Genomic DNA, 20,138 nt, shown 5'->3' on the forward strand with positions numbered 1-20,138 from the left:
TCCTTTCTAATGGCTGAGTAATATTCCACTGTATACAAAGACCACATCTTCTTTATCCATTCATCTATCGATGGACACCGAGGCTCCTTCCACAGTTTGGCTATTGTGGACATTGCTGCTAGAAACATTGGAGTGCAATCATCTCTCTTCTTCTGTCTGGTGTAGGTTTTATTTGTTGTTCTTTCTCCAGTTCCTTTAGGTGCAAGGTTAGCTTGTGCATTTGAGTTTTTTTCCAATTTTATGAGGGAAGCTTGTATTGCGATGTATTTCCCTTCTAGGACTGCTTTTTCTGTATCCCAAAGATTTTGAATGGTTGTATCTTCATTTTCATTAGTTTCCATGAATCTTTTTAATTCTTCTCTAATTTTCTGCTTGACCCATTCATCTTTTAGTAGGATGTTCTTTAACCTCCACCTGTTTGGGTTTCTTCCTAATTTCTTCTTGTGATTCACTTCTAGTTTCAAAGTACTGTGGTCTGAAAATACACAGGGGACAAAACCAATCTTTTTGTATTGGTTGAGACCTGACTTGTGACCTGGTATGTGGTCTATTCTGGAGAAAGTTCCAGGTGCACTTGAGAAGAATGTGTAGTCAGTTGCATTCAGATGGAAAGTTCTGTATATACCCATCTGGTCCAGTGTATCATTTAAGGCCCTTGTTTCTTTGGAGATATTGTGCTTAGAAGACCTGTCATTTGCAGAAAGTGCTGTGTTGAATTCTCCCAGTATTAGTGTATTATTATCTAAGCATCTCTTTACTTTGGTTATTATTTGATTGATATACTTGGCAGCTCCCACATTTGGGGCATAAATATTCATGATTGTTAGGTCCTCTTGTTGGATAGATCCATTAAGTATAATATAGTGTCCCTCTTCATCTCTTACTACGGTGTTTGGGATAAACTTTAATTTATTTGCTATGAGGATTGCTACCCCAGCTTTCTTTTGGGGACCATTTGAATGGTAAATGATTCTCCACCCTTTCATTTTCAGGCTTGGAGGTGTCCTTAGGCCTAAAATGAGTCTCTTGTAGATAGCATATAGAGGGGTTTTACTTTTTTATCCAGTCCGATACCCTGCATTTTTTGATGGGATCATTTAGCCCGTTCATGTTCAGAGTAACTATTGAAAGATATGAATTTAGTCCCTGTTATTCAGTCCCTGTTTTTGTGGATTATTTCTTTGGGCTTCCCCTTTCTTTTACAGGGTTCCCCTTAATATTTCTTGCAGAGCTGGTTTGGTGGTTGGTCACATATTTTTTCAGTTTTTGCATATCTTGGAAGCTCTTTATCTCTCCTATTCTGAATGAGAGCCTTGCTGGATAGAGTATTCTTGGCTGCATGTTCTCATTTAGGACCCTGAATATATCCTACCAGCCTCTCTGGCCTGCCAGGTCTCTGGAGAGGTCTGCTGTTAATCTGATATTTTTCCCTATATAAGCTAAGACTCTCTTGTCTTCCACTGCTTTAAGGATTTTCTCTTTATCTTTGGAACTTGCAAGTTTCACTATTAAATGTTGAGTTATTGAACGGTTTTTATTGATTTTTTTGGGGGGGTGGTCCTCTCTGTCTCTTGGATCTGAATGCCTGTTTCCCTCCCCAGATTTGGGAAGTTCTCAGCTATGATTTATTCAAATATACTTTGTGGTCCCCTCTCCCTCTTGGCCTCTTCTGGAACCCCCATTATACATAAATCCTTCCTTCTCAGGCTATCATTTATTTCCCTAAGCCTTTCCTCATGTCCTCATGATGTCTTAAGTGTTTTTCTCTTTTTTCCTCAGCTTCCTTCCTTATCATCAAGTTGTCTCCTATGCTGCTCACTCTTTCTTCCACCTCATTAACTCTAGCAGGACATCCAGTTTGGATTGCATCTCATTTAATCTATCTTTAATTTCAGCTTGATTCGATCTCAATTCTGCAGTAACAAAGTCTCTAGAGTCCTTTACGCTTTTTTCCAGAGCCACCAGTAGCTTTATAATCGTGCTTCTGAATTGGCTTTCTGACATTGTATTGAAATCCATATTCTGTAGCTCTGTGGCAGAGAGTACTGTTTCAGGTTCTTTCTTTTGTGGTGAATTCTTCCTTCTAGTCATTTTGTTTAGTGCAGAGTGGCTGTATGAGTGGTCTGAATCAAAAATATCAACCATGGGTTAAGTAAAATACACCCTAGATGATTCCAAAGAGGCCAAAGACCAGATAATGAAAAAGAAGATCAGAACAAAATAAAATAAAAGGACCACTAAAGTGAAAAACAAATTTTAAAACAATGTAGTAAAAAATAAAAGGCCAAAAACCTCAAAGAAGAAGAAAAAGGAAAGGAAGAAAAAAAAAAGTAAAGAGGAAAAAGAGAAAAAAGAAAAAAAAAAGGGTCTGGGAGATGGTGGTGGTGAGGAAGTGGTAGTGGAGGGAGAATGTACTCTACCTGAGGGTCCTAGAGGGTGATCCTCTTGTTTCTTAGTGTATTTTGTTCTGTATGTTAGAAGATGCTCAGTCTTAAATTTATGTAAACAAGGAATACTTATAGAAAGCCCCAATATTGAACACCCAAACACGCAAAAGATAAAAGAGGGAGGCCTACTGGGAGTGAAGATAGAATATAATCTCACAGAAGGAACCACTTGGTTCTGGGTGCATGCTGGTCATGTTTAGAAGGTGTTAACTTTCAGTATTGTAGAACAAAATGAGGCAGAAAAAAACAAACAAACAAACAACCAAAAAACCCATGTATTAGGTATCTCCCAAAATTAAATTGAATACGTTGAAGGGAATCCAGAAGTGAAAAATATATCTAAGACATGTAACTGTAGAAATATAAAAGTCAAAAAGGAAAAAACTTAAAAATGAACAGCTAGTAAAATATTGTAGTGAAAGTGGAAAAAGAAAAATATACTGTAAATTTTTAGTCTGATATAAATATGAGTCATAATGGAAAAAAGAGAAAAAAGGTACCCTCTAGTTGTATATACTATTTTCCCTTGATTTTTCTCTCATTCCTGGAGCTTTCCAGCCCTGCTGGTCCAGAGCTTGCTCTTCCCCCGTCTTCCAACTGGTCTCTGGGGGAGGGGCCTGCTGTGCTGATTCTCAGGTGTGTGCACCTGGGGGAGCTGCTGACCCCAGGAGGCCCCTGTTCCCTGGGTTCTGACCCCCCAGGCACAGGGTAACACAGGAGGAACACCACCACTGGCGGCGCCAGCTCCCCAGCCTTGGAGTCAGCTCCCCCAGTAACCACTGGGGCTCCCAGTCCACACTGGCCTAGGTGCTCCGGGCCGGGGTGGGGGGGCGCTGACCTACACAACTGGGGGTGCCTGGCGGGAGGAGCCTCCTCCTTGTCCTGCGCCCTCTCTGCCCCCACCTGTCCCCGGGGGAGCGCAGGATGGGAGCTGTGTCCCCCACGCCCTGGGATCTCGGGCCTGTGCTGCTGGACCCGCACTTCTGGGACCGGGGCTCAGCGCCCCCCCACCTCCCCCTCAGCCCCCTCCTGACCCTCCGGCCCGTGGGGTGCGCTCCAGCTCTCTACGGAGACCCCAGCGGTGTGGGTGTGCTTACTCTGGCGCCCCTCCACTCCCCTCCGGGATCCTGCCCGAGTTCCCTGCTCAGCGCTTTTCCATCCGGAAAACCTCCTGTGTAGATTCTTAAAGTTCCCGTGTCTCCAGGGCGGGGCTTTCCTGTCGCAGAGGCTCTCACAGCAGGAGATAAAGATTGAACACTGACTTGAAAGCAATAGTAAAACCTTCAGAGAATGAAACACTTTAGAAACAATATAACAGAGTCAGAGATATGATAACAAAGGAAATCAAATCCCAGTGACATAGAACAAAAGATAGGAAGTTGTAGAGGACGTGATGGATATGAGCAGAGCAAAAGTGATCCAGTGGTGGTTCTGGACTCCCAAGCATTAAAAAAATGCCATCAAATAAATATTCAAATCTCTAATGGAAGGTAACTGCTGAAGCAAAGGCAGACTTGAACCTAAAGATCAAAAGTCATATAGAATATGGGTTGGGAAATGAGGAGTGAGAAATAGGAGTTTGAAAAATAGAGCTGTCAAAAAGAAGCCACATCCTGATTGTATTGTAAGGAATCCAAAAATTGAGGAAAATGTTAGTATGACCACAGATTTTTCCTATATTTAGGAAACATAATGTTATATATAATATTTCCTTTTAACACTTAAAGAGTAGAGAAACATCTACAATTTTTGAGGACAGTACTTCTAAAGAGTTTTATGTCATCTAAATTATCTTTCAAATATAAAGTAAAAAATATATGCTCTCAATTTTTCAAGAGTTTAGAGGACTCCTGATAATGAATATGGAAGCTAGAAATAGAATAATAAGATGGCTGGTGGAAAACACTGCATCTTTTTATAGAGACCTGAAGTTAATTAATTGTAAGACATACCTTTTATATAATAAAATATAAGTACTATAAAGAATAACAAAATAATTCTATAAAGTTTTGAAATAGGGAAATGTCAAAGCAGTATAAATGTAAACACTTCACCATTGATCATAGTAGGGGGCTGGTCACTAATTTAATGCCAAAAATCAACGTTAGAAAAGATTCTGACCTCTTGATGTTTTCCATAATTATTTTTTCATAACTCTAAAGAGATCTCCTAGTAACTCACATTACATTTCATTAACATTAAGAAGCCATTAAAAAAAGAAACCATTAATAATGAGGTGCACCACTATTTTATTTAGCACTAATGAAGAGAAATAAAGGCTACAAATAAACTATAACACGTTATTAAGATGTCCTTGACTGTAAGAGCCATTCTGATTTCAAAGACCTTAGAATGTAGAAACTCAAGAATCTTTAATTGATACAGCACCCTATGTCTTTTGGTGAAGAAGCATTTATCTGAAGTTCAAAAATTATTTTAGTTTCTCCTTAATATCTGCATATTATATTTGAGTAACATTGAGTTTAAGATTTTTGTTTAAAAATAACATTATATAATGTCATTTACATTTACTCTTATACTCCTTTCTACAATATATATATTTATATTATTTCTCTCCCTCTCCTATCTATTCATTCATCTGTCCAACTCTCCTCACATACGTCTATCAGTAGAAAAATTCATGTAATTTTGCATCACAGATAAATCAAAATTTATTCATGTGATTGTATTTAATACATATGTATGTGTATTTCCATATGTGGTTTCCTTTGTTCTTTTGTCCTTTCCTTGAAATTTTTATAATAGACATCTATCAAATTTGCAAAACTATCATTATTCTTAGAAAAATTGCTTTCTGTCCAGGAATAACAAAACCAAAAAATGTCTTGCCATTTTTCTTACAAGATATTGTTGCATTATCTACCAACTACAGAGATTTATCTTGATATTCATAGATGTGATCCTGCACATACAGTTTGGTGTCCAGTCCATTTTTTTTCTGCCTCTTTTTGTCTCATAACATTTCTGAGAAGTGAAATATATATATATATATATATATATATATATATATATATATATACACACACACACACACACACACATACATACACAATTTGTTTTCACTGTTCTATATCTGAAAAATCCCTGCAGAACAATTTTCAGAAAACTGCAAAAAAATAGCCAAATATAAAGAATAGTGTTCTCTGGATGTTGAAATACTGGTAGACATTTTTATTGGTTTATCTTCTTGCTAATAGATTGAGTTGCTCAGTCATATGGCAGATTATCAGGGACTGTGATCCAGGCTAATCAATTTACTGCCTTAGAGAAATACTTGTCATATGATTGTTATAATTGATAGTTGACTTTATGATATGTTTATTTTGCAAGTAGTAATCGAATTTTAATTATAGGTAAATAAGCAATGATCTAGTTATTCTTGGTCCATAAAATTAAATTTGAGCCAAGTCAAGAGGGGCATGGAGAAGAAGCATAGAATTCTGGCACTGCCACCTATTAAAAGTATGTTACTGGAAAATTTATTTAACTTCCAAAACTTCACATTTTGCATCCATAAACAAGTGTTTTTGTGAAGAATAAATGACAAAAGTGTATGAAAGCATTAGCTATGCCATATATAGCATGCATATGAAACAAAAAGGTAATGTTCTCCATTAACCAAAGCAACCCTGTAGCCAGAGAAGGAGGGAAGGCAGTAAAATGACCCCCAGAGTGGGCCTGCATGAGAAGTAAGGGGCTGCAGTAAAATCCTCACCTTGAAAAAGATGGAGTTGGAGTTCCAGAAGGGGCAGAGACCACCCGTAGCTGGGAACTGGACCCAGGTACTCACTGCCTTGGGGACATGCATCCTCCCGCCATGTGAAACTTGTAGCCTCTAAACTGCCAACTTAGAGCCTACTCAGAACTGTGGGACTCAGTGATCTGGAGAGTATAATTATAAAAGAGCCAGAGGAGAAATGGCATTCTCAAGGTTATCTTCAAATACAGAACTTCTGCCTCTGTTTTTGTGGAGAAAATAACTCAGTCACATGGCATGTAGAAAACTAACAATATGCAACATAGAAACAAGCACACAAATTTAGTTCAGAAAGGATGTGAAAACTATAAGTATCAGGGAAAACTTGAAATAAGTATATTTATAATTCACAAGCATATAATGGAAGGACGAGTGTCTAAAATGGAACAGTATCTATGAAACAAAAACAGAATAATTGGATAGAACACCTAAGCAATAATAATGGCAAGAAAAAGGAAACATAACAAGTAACCACAACTCTGAAACTTTATTTTTATTCACTTGTCTTCCCATGTGTAATAAAAACAAGTTCTCCACATCTGTTAACTCTAGCATTGTTTTACTGCTATGTTAAGCCCATGGCAAGGTGATACAAAGAGATCTGGAAGTAAATTCTGGATCTTTACTTGTGTGCCATATAAGTTTGGGGAATGTGCTTAAAATCCCTATGACTTCCAGTTCCTCATTGGAATAGTGTTAAGAAATAGTGACTCAGGGACGCCTGGGGGGCTCAGCGGTTGAGCATCTGCTTTTGGCACAGGGCATGATCCTGGAATCCAGGATCAATTCCCACAACAGGCTCCTTGCCGGTAGCCTGCTTCTCCCTCAGCCTGTGTCTCTGCCCCTCTCTCGCTGTCTCTCATGAATAAATAAATAACAATCTTAAAAAAAAAAAGAAATAGTAACTCAGTGGGGGAACATCCAAGATTAATCAGCTAATGTTTATTTCATAATAAACCCATCACATTAACTTTAATTACTGATTAACAGTGTTTAGCCTTGAAATGAGCCTTCCAAATTATTCATTATTTTTAATAATTTTAATGAACAATGGACTCATTATGTGTGGTAGCTTTGTTTGTTTTTTACCCATTACTAAGACTTTTTTTTACATGAAGGAAAATGAAATTATGAAATACCAACTTTAAAATCCCCAACTGGCACCCTCTTCCAGGTAAGCAAGTGTACTTTTTAATGGTTTTGCAAATCATTCTTCATTACACAACAAAATTGTCAAGATGGAAACTTACTCAAACAATTGTACAATATTCTTTGTGTTTGTTTTTTTTGTTGTTGTTGTGTTGTTTTGTTTTGTTTTCACATTACACTCCTAACTCTTGGCAGAGCTATTGGTGAAAAAGATCCTAATTTGTGTTGATTTAATTGACAAATGAAAAAAATCATGAGGAATATTGTATGAAATCTTTCCATAATCTGGAATACATTGATTTCTTTTTTTTCCTTTTTAAAGTTTTAACTTAAATTCCAGTTAGTTGACATAGGGTGTAATACTATGGAATTCAATGATTTCTTTTGATTTCAGTCTGCATTTGAAATTCTCCATGTCTTTTGGGCATAAAAACAATTAAATATGGTTCTTAAGAGTTCTACTTATCACATTATCCGTGTGAAACTCTACAATTTGCAGCAAAGATATAGTATTATTTTGCACTTGCAATTGATTCAATAGTTTTGGGTACATTGCTACACAAAATTGAAACAAATATATTTGTGAAATATTTTAGTCATAAAATTCTAGAAAGTGTATCAATGTTCAGTTCAAATATTATTTTAAAAAATTATTTTCATATAAAGTAAGTTTGCAGCATACATACATTAAAGGGTTTTAGAACTAAACATATTGCAACAAAAACATGCTATTTTTTCATACCCATTATGAATATTCAAGACACTTGATCATATTAATGCAAAACTACTTAAAATTGTATGGGAAAGTTTTAATTTTATATCTCTTTATAACGAATTTATGTATTTGACTGCCAATGAGCTGCTTTAGATTTATTTTGAATTGTGAATTACCACTTACATCTTGATGGTTTTTAAAATTATGATTAGCAGAGAAAATGTATGCTATAAATTATAAATGTATATGTAGATAGAATAATGTTAGAAAAATAGTTTCAAAATTTTCAGGTGGGCCAAACTCTTGAAAACATAGCCTCATTCACATTTCTCTTAAAATAGGTCATAGTTTTACTATCATTAGATTCCCCCTTAAAAATATAAGCTGAATACAAAATACTTTTCAGATTATATTTTTGATGATTGGTTCAGCAAATCAAATTATGCATACTTTGTAAGGAAGGAAGATTTTTATGCTTAAATTTTCATAACAAATTACAGAGAGTTTCTTAGGGGAACAGTGACATCATGTTAATGTACTCCACTACAAACTTCTCAAAAATAGGATGTTCAAAGGACAACATCTATTGTTTACAGATCTTCTTCCGGAAGGAGGAATGATGCTATCAGGGTACAGGGCATAGCATTTTCTCCATTAGAGTGGAAAGTCTTTTCTCCAAAAGGGTCTTCCTCACAAAAACCTATAATCTTAGTCTAATCATGAGGAAAAGATCAGATAAATACATATTGAGGAACATTCTACAATATACCTGATGAGTACTCCTCAAAACCATTAAAAGGACTCCTCAAAGTCATTAAAACAGGATCTTAGAAACTGTCACAGCCAAGTGAAGGCTAAGGCCACATGACAGCTAAATGCAATGCAGTATCCTGGGAAGGGCTCTGAGACAGATAAAAGGACATGAGAGAAAAACTAAGGGCATTTGGATAATTTTGCTAATAATATACCAATATTGTTTTATTAGTTCTGACAAATACATCATACCAATATAAGCTGTGAACCATAGGGGAAATAGTGGTACCCAGGAAATCTCTATACTATCCATACACTTTTTCCACAAATGTAAACATATTTTAAGATAAAAAGTTTACTTTAAATAGGTGATGGGGATGTGCCTGGGTGACTCAGTGGGTTAGGCATCTGACTTGATTTTGGCTCACGTCATGATCTCAGGGTCTTGAGATTGAGCCCCAAATCAAGCTCTGTGCTGGGTGTGGAGCCTGCTCAAGATTCTCTTTCCCTCTCCCTCTATATCCTGCCTCCCACCCGCTCATGAGTGCACTCTCTCTCTCTCAAAAAATAAAATAAATAAAAATAAATAAATAGGACATGGGGATTAAGGAGTGCACTTGTTTTGTTGAGCACCAGGTGTTGTATGGAAGTGTTGAATCATTATATGGTAGACCTGAAACTAATATTACACTACATGTTAACTAACTGGAATTTGAATAAAAACTTTTTAGAAGTTCTCTTTAATAAAAAAGTAGAAGATGAAGTTGACATCTGGCAACATTGGGCTCCTCATACTAATGAAGGGGTTACTGTACTGGCTGCAGAATTAGTCCTATCATATCAAAGAAAATTGCATTGCTATTACACAATGAGAGAAGGAGGTGCATGTCCGGAATATAAGATACTGTCTGGGACACCAGCCAGTAGTCCCAAATTCCAGATAGCAATCAATGGAAAACTACGGAAACATCAAAGAGCCAGGACTGGACTCCTAATGGCTCAGAAACTCCAGAGATGAAGATGATTTGAGTCCCTCATCAGACAAAGAACCACACCAAGATACTTGCAGATGATGAAGAAAATAAGCCACGAGAATAAAAGAACAAAGAAAGAGCTCTGCCCATGTGAACAATTGTGGAAATGAGGATTGTAATAGTTCTGAGTTTTCTGCCTTATTTTGGTGTGAATGTATTAAAATACGATTAACCAGTTTTTCCCTTCTTCCACACACCTATCAACTCCCAGAGGAGTGTGAGTAGTAAATAATCTTAAATATTAGTATTCAGGATACAGCATATTCAAGGGGGTATGACTCAGCTAAAAGAGGAGAGAAGGTCACCTGAAGGTAGATAATGAAACTGTGCATCATTTTGGGGGAGAGGTTAGAATGTTCCATGTATGAGAAAAAGCAGAGACATTGCAGGCGAATGCAAGTATGCATGAACTTGAAAATTAGATGTGGTTAAAAGAGGTGTGCATGGATGCCAGGGCAAGAGGTTGACTGTGGTAGTGTCGAATTATGTCAACTGAACTATGTTTCCCAGAATTCTCTTTTTTTGTATATTGGATTTAAGAAGTTGTGCAAGATGTGAAAGTAAATGGGACCAGCAACCATTGTGGTTTGAAGATCACCATGGGACACAGAAGTGCTGTCACTCCTGCACGTCCTCTCTGATATACCAGCTGGTTAGCCCAGCAGGTGCTCTTCCTTCAGAATCTCTACACCCTGGGCAAGGGTGAGAAGGTTGCCAGCTCCTTCTGCAGACACTTCTACAGTCAAAGTTGGAGACAATGAGACACCTACACAGGTCTCCTTTTGTCCTTGAGGGTTTCAGTTCATATTCATGGGTTTGAATTTGTTGCTCATCCAACATTTTTTTCTGAACTCATAGCACTGGCCCCAGGCTACCACAATAGCTAGAGGCTTTCCAAAAGCTTCTTTGTGAGTTTCTGCATTGTCAGGATTAATCACTACAGTTAATGCTCTATTTCATGTCATGCATAGTAGTTTTGTTTCTCTGATCAGACCCTAAGCAATATAAAACATGCAAAGGAAGGAGGTGGAAGGAGTCCTAGCTTGTTAAATGCTTAGAGCTGATGGATGGACCTTAATGGGAAGCCAGGCAACACATAAAAGGGTCACTAATCAGATAATTTGGGGAAGCAGGCTGCATTCTCCTTGCCAGTACCCCAACACTGCTTGAAGAAACAGAGCTTAGCAAGTGTGTTTGAGTAAGAATTGAAGCAACTAGCAGAAGACGGAACTGTAAAGAGTGTATCCCAGGAAGATAGTAGCACCTTGAAGAGACAAGGAGCTTTGAGAAGCAGCAATCAAGATGCTAACTTATCCCAGTAGGCAGTATGGCCTTTCCCAACCTGCACAATTACAAGAAACAAGATCTTGTATTCAATCACATCTGTATTCAAAGACAAATGAACAAATGACAAATGATTATCAAATTAAAAGAAAAGTGGAAAAATCAAACCTTACTAATTACTTGAAGAAAAGCAGTAACCCGAAAGAGCCATCAACCTTAACCAGCAGAATAATTAACACAAGACTGCTCAGGAGCAATCCCAAAGCATTTAGAGATTTAAAATAAATGTATTTAGAGACAAAGGACATGACTTAATTCCCACAAAACATAGTGTTACAAAGTAGGAAAAAAAACATATGTTAAAACTTAAAATATTATTGTCAATGAGTTAAAAATGAAAACAATCTAATACAGAGGATGAAAAGCAGAATGAAGAGACTGAAGTTCATCCACAAGGGAATATGAATTGGATTCAGAATGAATTTTTATTAAATACATTGAATGTAGGATGACAAAAAGCAAAATCTTAAATATTCTCAGGGAAAAAGAATTTGAAACTAGATTCCTCTACCCAGCCATTCTAGAAGTTGTGAGGAAGGACAACCAAAAACATTTGGTGGGGATGATGGTAGGTGATAAAATTGGAAATAATGCTAAGATTATTTTCTTGTTCAGAGATAAAATACAGACACTGTTCAACTCCAGACTGCACTGGAAAACTATATTTTTAAGTGTGAGATGAACGAAACCAGGAAAATGTGTTCAAATCACTAAAGGAAAAAAAAAAAAAACAAGGAAAAGGCAAAATAGAAACCATAACTAGAAAACATGAACTAAGACAGTGGGAATACAATAGGGAAATAAATATAATGGTAAGGATGAATTGGAGATAATCTCAGCGCTTCAAATGACTAAGCAAACCGATCTGTGCGATAGGCTCTTTTCAAGGGACTCTAATTTAAAGTAGAAGAACTAAAGCGTATGAAAATACTCGAATGGAAAAACTGGCTGTATAAAGACCAATAAACCACATCTTGTAATACTGATGTCAGGTGAAATACAAAGCAAAAAGTTTTGCAAGGGTTGAGAGAATGCGTCTGAAAAGGGCGAAGGCTTTGCAAATGGGAAGCATCCACTAGGTCAGCGAATACAAGTGACACCAAAAGGGAGAAGGTTGGACAGAGGTTTTGGGGATACTGTTATTATGACAAGAAAGGGGCTGAAAACAAGATGGACCCAGTGTAAACCATCCTGGAATGTGGGAAGAAGTGGGGAGTTAAGTCCTAACAGATGAGTTCATTGGAGAGTTTGCAAACCCCTGGGCATGCTGGCCCCAGAGCTAGCTGTCTTGTGGAGGAGGTCCTGCAGCTGTAATAGATCCAGGCTCCCCTCACCCTCCCTGTGGCCAAGTATCAGACACAGAAGTGGAAAAGGCCTTTAGAGAGGGCTGTGAAGAAAAGTATCTATCCCTTTCTTAAGGTATTGAGGTCACATTCTGTTTGGTGGCAGGCATTCTCAAAAGGAGGGCGTTCTCTGGTGGTTGGCTGGTCTGAGCTTCTCCCACTAAAGCCGGCCTCTCAAGACATTTGCCTCAACAAATGTTCTTGAAACTAGTTCATCACAGCATCTTTCCTTGTGGGAAGGTAAGGAAATACAAGAGAAGAGAATTATGAGATTCTACTACTAAACATCAATCTTTGGTGAATTCAGTGCTCAAATGGTAGAAATTAAAATGCAAAAAGTTGAAGGAAACTCGTTCCTTGTGGAAGTAGATGTGGTTGAGTCCATGCACTCACAGACACTTACACACATTCATACCTGTGGATAAACCTTGAAGATACACCTACCATATCCTCTGAGAGTTCAGAGATGGCTAGAAACAAACCTGGTGGCATATATGGAGGTAGGTTAGAGGGCTTGGGAGAGGTGGATTGCCCCTGGAGTGCACCCCGGTAGTTTCTCATTTGGTATCACGGACTCTGCACAATGGGAATCCTGGCTCTACCATTTACTAGGTTTGTGATACTTGTATGCAAAATAGCACGATAATGGTATTTAATTCACAGGGCTATTGTGAGCATTAAATCAATGAATCTAAGTAATGTGCCTAGCCTTTCATTTGGTTCACTGAATGCTCAATAACTGCTATTCCTACTCTTATTATTATTCTTATGTTATTATTATTATTCTATTATTATTTCTTTTCCCCTACTTGGTTATTTGCCAGAAGACGAAAGAACAAATAAACAAACACATATCTGAAATGGGAAACCTGACAAATAGTGAAATTTTAATAGAGACTTCTGTTAAACAAACTATATATATATATATATATATATATATATATATATATATATATAGGCAGACAGGAAGATGGTAGATCTCTATATAAATGCATCTGCTACGTATAGTTGGTATATACAGTCTCATAGAAAGTTCTTCACCAGAGGAACACATTTATTTATAATATTACCTCCTATAAGATTTAAAATAGATTTTCAATTTATATAACCTCTAATAGTCTGCTGATGACTACTAATAATAACAATAAATCTTTCAGAACAAATCTGGGTCTCAATACTTTCGTATTTATTCTGAAAAAAAAAATCCAATTTTTAAAAATCCTAGTTTGGAAAGCAGTGTTTTGACCATTTTGCATATAAAAGTGCTACTGAAAAGTTGGATTTATTTTTCTTACTAGAGATAAATATAATATGGTTATTTTTCTTTCAGATGCATTAACTTCTTCACTTGTTTCCTGGGATGATAAATACCAAATACTATTTCCCATCTCTTTTTTCTTCCTTCAATCATCTTCCTCTCTGTTTACCCTTCCTCTCTGCCTCTCTCTCTATATATATAACAGAAATTTCTCACAGAATATAGCACACTTCTTGTTTCCTGCTAGAGAAGGGTGTAAATGAATATTGTGAGATATTTTAAAATGCAGGGTACAAATGATCTATTCTAAAGCAAAGAGCAAAAACTTTTTTCTTTATTTTTTAAGTTTTATTTGAAGTGTAGCAAACCATAATAAAAGGAGGAAAGTCTTAACTGAACAGTTCAATGATTACTATAGCAAACTCACTTATAATCTAGAGCAGGTCATCACACTGAGCATTTTAGAGCTCAGAGGGGCCTTTTGTGTCTCCACCCAGATGTTAATCTATCACATATTCAAAAGAAAAGAACTATCATTAATTCTTAAAATAGGGTTTTATCTGTTTATGACTTGAAAGACATTGAATCATAAAATTGGATTTTTTTTTGTATGTGTGTCTCACATCCTTCACACAAGATTTTCATATTATTTAAATCGCTTCATGATGTTATTGTATGTTCTTCATATGCTCACTAGGAGGCAATCCACTGCTGTTTAGCATTTGCATTGTTTCCAATATTGGCTAAGAGTAATTCCGCTCTGAACTTTCTTGTACCTGTGTTTTGAGACCCACATGCATTAATTTCTGTTCATAACATTCTGAAGGGGGATCCCTGGGTGGCTCGGCGGTTCAGCGCCTGTCTTTGGCCCAGGGTGTGATCCTGGAGTCCCTGGATCGAGTCCTGCATCAGGCTCCCTGCATGGAGCCTGCTTCTCCCTCTGCCTGTGTCTCTGCCCCTCTCTCCCTCTATGTCTATCATAAATAAAAAAAATCTTTAAAAAATATTCTGAAGGGTAGAACTGCTGAGTAATAAACCTTTGTTTATGTTCCACTTTAGGGTATCCCAACTATCACACAATCATCCAAAGTGGCAGGACAGACAAGTGCTCACACCCTGGTGTGGGAGAGTTACCTCGTCCTACACCCTTTGGGCATAGTGAATGGCTTTTATCATTAATCATTTGGAGGGGGTGCAATAATAATTCCTATAGAATTTATTGATCATCTTTGTGCCTTTGTACTTAATTATTACAGTTAATAACCTTTGGTGCGTTGTTGGTTTGGGTTGTCTTTTTAAAATTTTCTGCCAGTCGGGCCCCTGGCTGGCTTAGTTGGGAAGGATGTGTGGCTCTTGATCTTGCGGTTGTGAGTTCAAGTACCATGTTGGGTATAGAGATTACTTAAATAAAACTTGAGCTGTTTTTCAGTGTGTGTCCTGTAAGTATCTTCTCTCATTCTGTGACTTGCCTTTCCAATTTGTTAAAACCATTTTTTGATGAAGAAAAAATTATATTTTAAGTAGTCCAATTTATCGGTATTTTTCTTTGTAAAATGTTCTTTATTCTTAAATCTTTTTCTTTACCAAACTCTTAGACTTATTCCTAGGTTACTTCAGAGTGTGTGTATGTGCGCACATGTACTTTCTTTCTTTAATTCTAATGCTTTTATCAGGATTTTGTTATCAAGTCTATGCTAGAAAACAAAAGCAATTGTTGAGTAGTCCCATTATTTTCTTGTTTTTTGAAGAGACGTCTAAGATTGACATGACTTATTTCTTATATGTTTGGTTCAATTCACTAAAATCAAATCACCTAGATCTTGACTCCTCCCTTTAACTATTTCTTACTCTACGAACTAGAAATTCCAGTAGATGAATTGATTTTACTCCTTTTACAAAGATCTGTGGACTACATTTGTGTGGGTCTCTTTGGAGCATTATATTTTGTTCCATTGACCTATTAGTCTATTGCCAATATTGTGCTTTCTTGATTGATACAACTTTATAGTAAGTCTTCAGTTTGGTTAGGGGGAGTCCTCTGGATTTGTTTGCTTCTTAAGTATCATTTCAGTTATTATGTTGGGTTCTTACCTTTTTATATTGAAATTTAGGATCACTGTATGGATCTCTAAAAAATAACTTGCAGGGATTTGGATTGGGATGCATTGAATTTATAGATCAAGTTGAATGGATCAGCATCTTAACAATGTGGCATCTTCCAGTCCATGAACATGAAATTGTTTTTATTTGCTTAGATCCTCTTTGATTTCTTTTATCAGACTTGCGGTTTTCCTTATATAGATCTCATACATATTTTATCACACTTATACCTAAATATTTCTTTTTTAAAAAAATATTTCATTTATTTGTGCTAATACAAATGATAGATTTTTTTTTTAGTTCCACATTCCTCAAGTTCATTGCTGGAATGTAAAAAAACAAAACAAACAAACAAACAAAAAACCTAGTATACCGTACTATATTGGTATATAGTACATATAATGTGCCAGTATATTGTAACGGTCGAACTAAGCTTGCATGCCAGAAATGAATTCTACTGTGTGGTGGTATGTAATTCTTGCTATACATTCTTGGATTCAATTTGCTAATATATTTTTAAGGATTTTTTTTTTTACCTCTACATTCACAAAAGATATTGTGCTATAGTTTTCCTTTATTTTAATGTCTTTATGTGGTATTAGGGTGATGTTGGTATCACAGAATGAATTGAGAAATGATTCTTCTACTTCTGATTTCTTGAATGGATTGTAGAAAATTGGTGTCATTTATGCCTTAAATATTCCCATCTGAACTTGATGCTTTATCTTTTGGAAGGTTAATAATTATTGGTTCATTTTTAAAATAGATATATTTATTCAGATGATCTATTTTTCCTCTGTGAGTCTTGGTAGTTTGTATCTTTCATGAAATTTGCTCGATTAAGATAAATTATCAAATTTCTGAATTTAGAGTTATTTATATTTTTTATTATCTTGTTAATGTCTATGGGAGATTAAGAATGATCTCTCTTTTATTTCTGATATTGTATTTGTGCCTTTTCTCTTTTCCTTGGCTAATCTGGCTACTGGCTTACCGATTTTTTTAAAGGTTTTATTTATCTATTCATGAGAGACACAGAAAGAGAGAGAGGCAGAGACACAGGCAGAGGGAGAAGCAGGCTCCATACAGGGAGCTCAATGTGGGATTCAATCCTGGGACCCAAGGATCATGCCCTGAGCCCAAGGCAGATGCTTAACTGCTGAGCCATCCAGGTGTCCCAGGTTTACCAATTTTATTGATATTCTCAAAGAATCAGGTTTTGGTTTGTTCACTTGTTAAAAAAATCAATTTCCCATTTCCAATTATATTTATTAGTTCCCTAAATTTATTATTTATTTTCTTCTGCTTACAGTGGGCTTATACTGCTCTTCTTTCTCAATATTATTTTTTTAAGATTTTATTTATCTATTCATTATAGAGAGAGAGAGAAAGAGAATGAGAGAGAGGCAGACACACAGGCAGAGGAAGAAGCAGGCTCCATGCCAGGAGCCCCATGCAGGACTTGATCCCAGGGCTCCAGGATCATGCCCTGGGCCAAAGGCAGGCGCTGAACCGCCGAGCCACCCAGGGATCCCTCTCTAATATTCTAAGGTAAAAACTTGATTGTTGATTTTAGAAAGTTCTTCTTTTCTAAGATATACATTCCATCTATAAACTTTCTTTTGAAGACTGCATTTGCTACATCCCACAAATATTTATTTATTTATTTATTTTTTACAATCCTGAGGTCTTTTATTTTCTTTACAGTTATCATGCCATGAATTCATAGGGAATGGGTTCCAGCAGTTCAGGCTCCTTTCCATTGGTTCTCACAAAGTGTGCTTCTCTGGGTGGGGCAGGCTGGCACTTCAGTTGGACCCAAGTACCTTTCTCTTTGGCTTCCTTCTTTTTCTGATCATTTTCCTTCACACGCTTCAGGAAACTATCTCGGCTCTTTGAGTGTTTAATATGCTCAATGTGGACATTAATTCTCTTGGCAACAATCTTGCCCTTAACTTGTTGTTTACAACAATGCCAGCAGCATGCTGAGTAACATTGTAGACCCTTCCAGTTTTGCCATGGTAACGTTTGTGGGGCATTCCTTTTTGAACAGTGCCCATTCCCTTGATGTCCACAATATCACCTTTCTTATAGATTCGCATGTATGTGGCCAAAGGAACAACTCCATGTTTTCTAAAAGGCCTAGAGAACATATAGCGGGTACCTCTCCTCTTTCCCTTTGTGTTGGTCATTTTGGCGAATTACTGGAAGATGGTGGTTCCAGCCAAAAGGAAGCCATCCCACAAATATTGATGAGTGGTATTTTTTTTTGTTTGTTTATACTTTGCTCAAAAATTGACTTAATTTATCCTGAGATGTCTTCCTTGACTCTTTGTTTTTCAGAAGTTTATTGCATAGTCTTCAAATATTTGGAGATTTTCCATCTATTTTTGTTACTGATTTCTAGCTTAACTACATTGCAGCCTGAAAGCATATTTGGCATGATTTATTTATTTTTAAATGTCTCAGTGTGGGTATTATACCCCAGAACATGGTCTGCTCTGCTGAGTATTCCACGTGAGCTTGAATAGAATATGAATTCTCGTTTTGCTGGATTAAGTGTTCTGTAAATGGCAATTAGATCCAATTGATTGGTGATAGTGTTCAGTTCAGCTATCTCCTTACTGATTTTCTACCTGCTGTATCTGTCCATTACTGATACAGGAGTGTTGGACTCCCCGATTATAATTGTAAATTTGTCTATTTCTCTTTTATTTCTATCAATTTTGCCTCATTTATTTAGATTTTCTGTTGTTAGATACTTATCCATTAAGAATAGTTATGTCTTCTTGGAGAACTGACCACTTTATCATTATAATGTCCCCCATTGACCCTGATAATTTTCCTTGTTTTGAAGTCAGCTTTGTCTGTAATTAACACTATTACTCCAGTTTTCTTTTGTTTAATGTTGGCATGGTTTGTCTTTCTCCACTACTTACTTGTAATCCATTTGTTTCTTTTTATTTAAAATGGGTTTCTTGTGCACAAGATAGAATTGAGTCTTGTTTTTGTTTGTTTGTTTCTGTTTTTTTGCTTTTTTTTTGAGTCTTGTTCTTATACTCACTCTAAAATCTCTGTTTTTAAATTAGTCCATTTAAATCACTTTGTTAAAGTAATTATAATATCATCAGATTTAATAACTCCATGTTCTTGCATTCAAACATGGCTTTCCCTCTGCCTAGGACCTTCTTTCTTACTCCATTTTCCTTTTTCTTACTTAATCCATGTATATAACTATAAGGTCCACTTCCACAGGGGGATGGGAAGAAAGGAGTTGGGTAATTATCTATTCCAGATTGAGCTTCCCTGATTCAGAGACACACAGTGTTCCATCTCCCTTTCCTAACAATCCATCACTCTAACAATCATTTGCTTAATTTCCCTAGTTCTTGTATTGTTCAGAACCTACCATGGAAGTATGTTGATGATGGATTGAAGCAGAGAATTTATCATCAGGAGATCTCCCTTACAAGAAGTGTTGAAAGAAGATATTCAAAGAGAACTAAAATGATATGGTCATTTACTATATCATAAATCCACATAAATAATGCCAGAAGAGGGACAAATAAGGTAAAATAAAACATTTCTTATCCTAACTGAGCTATAAATGATTAAAATGAATGACAGTTGTATTATGAGGGCCAGGAAGGAGGAAATGGGAATATTCTAAGTTACCCACTCTACTCAAGAAGTGATGTAGTGTTCTTTAAAAGTAAACTTTGGCTAATTGTACATATATTTGGCAACCACTAAGAAGAAATTTAATTTTTTTAAGAAGAAATTTAAAAGTAAAATTGGTATGCTAAGAGAAAAAAATATGGAATCATAAAAATATTCAATTAGTACCATAAAGTAGGGCATTTTATTTTATTATTTATTTTTTTTTAGAAAATCCTTTAATGTTTCCTTAAGAATAAAGTATTTAGCTTGAGGGGGCAAGCTGGCCGAAGAGTAGGGTCCCCAAGTCACCTGTCCCCACCACATTACCTAGATAACCTTCAAATCATCCTGAAAATCGAATTCGGCCTGAGATTTAAAGAGAGACCAGCTGGAACGCTACAGTGAGAAGAGTTCGCGCTTCTATCAAGGTAGGAAGACGGGGGAAAAGAAATAAAGACTCAAAAGGCCTCCAAGGGGGAGGGGCCCCGCGAGGAGCCGGGCTGAGGCCGGGCGAGTGTCCCCAGTACAGAAGAGCCCCGTCCCGGAGGAACAGGAGC

At 36.6% G+C, this 20,138-nt stretch overlaps 1 pseudogene; it reads right to left on the reverse strand.

The window, feature by feature from the left end:
* Positions 1–17,607: 17,607 nt before the first annotated feature.
* Positions 17,608–18,139, reverse strand: LOC121477535 (annotated as a pseudogene).
* Between the last annotated feature and the right edge of the window lie 1,999 nt (positions 18,140–20,138).

This window comes from Vulpes lagopus, chromosome 17 (genome assembly GCF_018345385.1).
Source record: "Vulpes lagopus strain Blue_001 chromosome 17, ASM1834538v1, whole genome shotgun sequence".
Lineage (NCBI taxonomy): Eukaryota > Metazoa > Chordata > Mammalia > Carnivora > Canidae > Vulpes > Vulpes lagopus.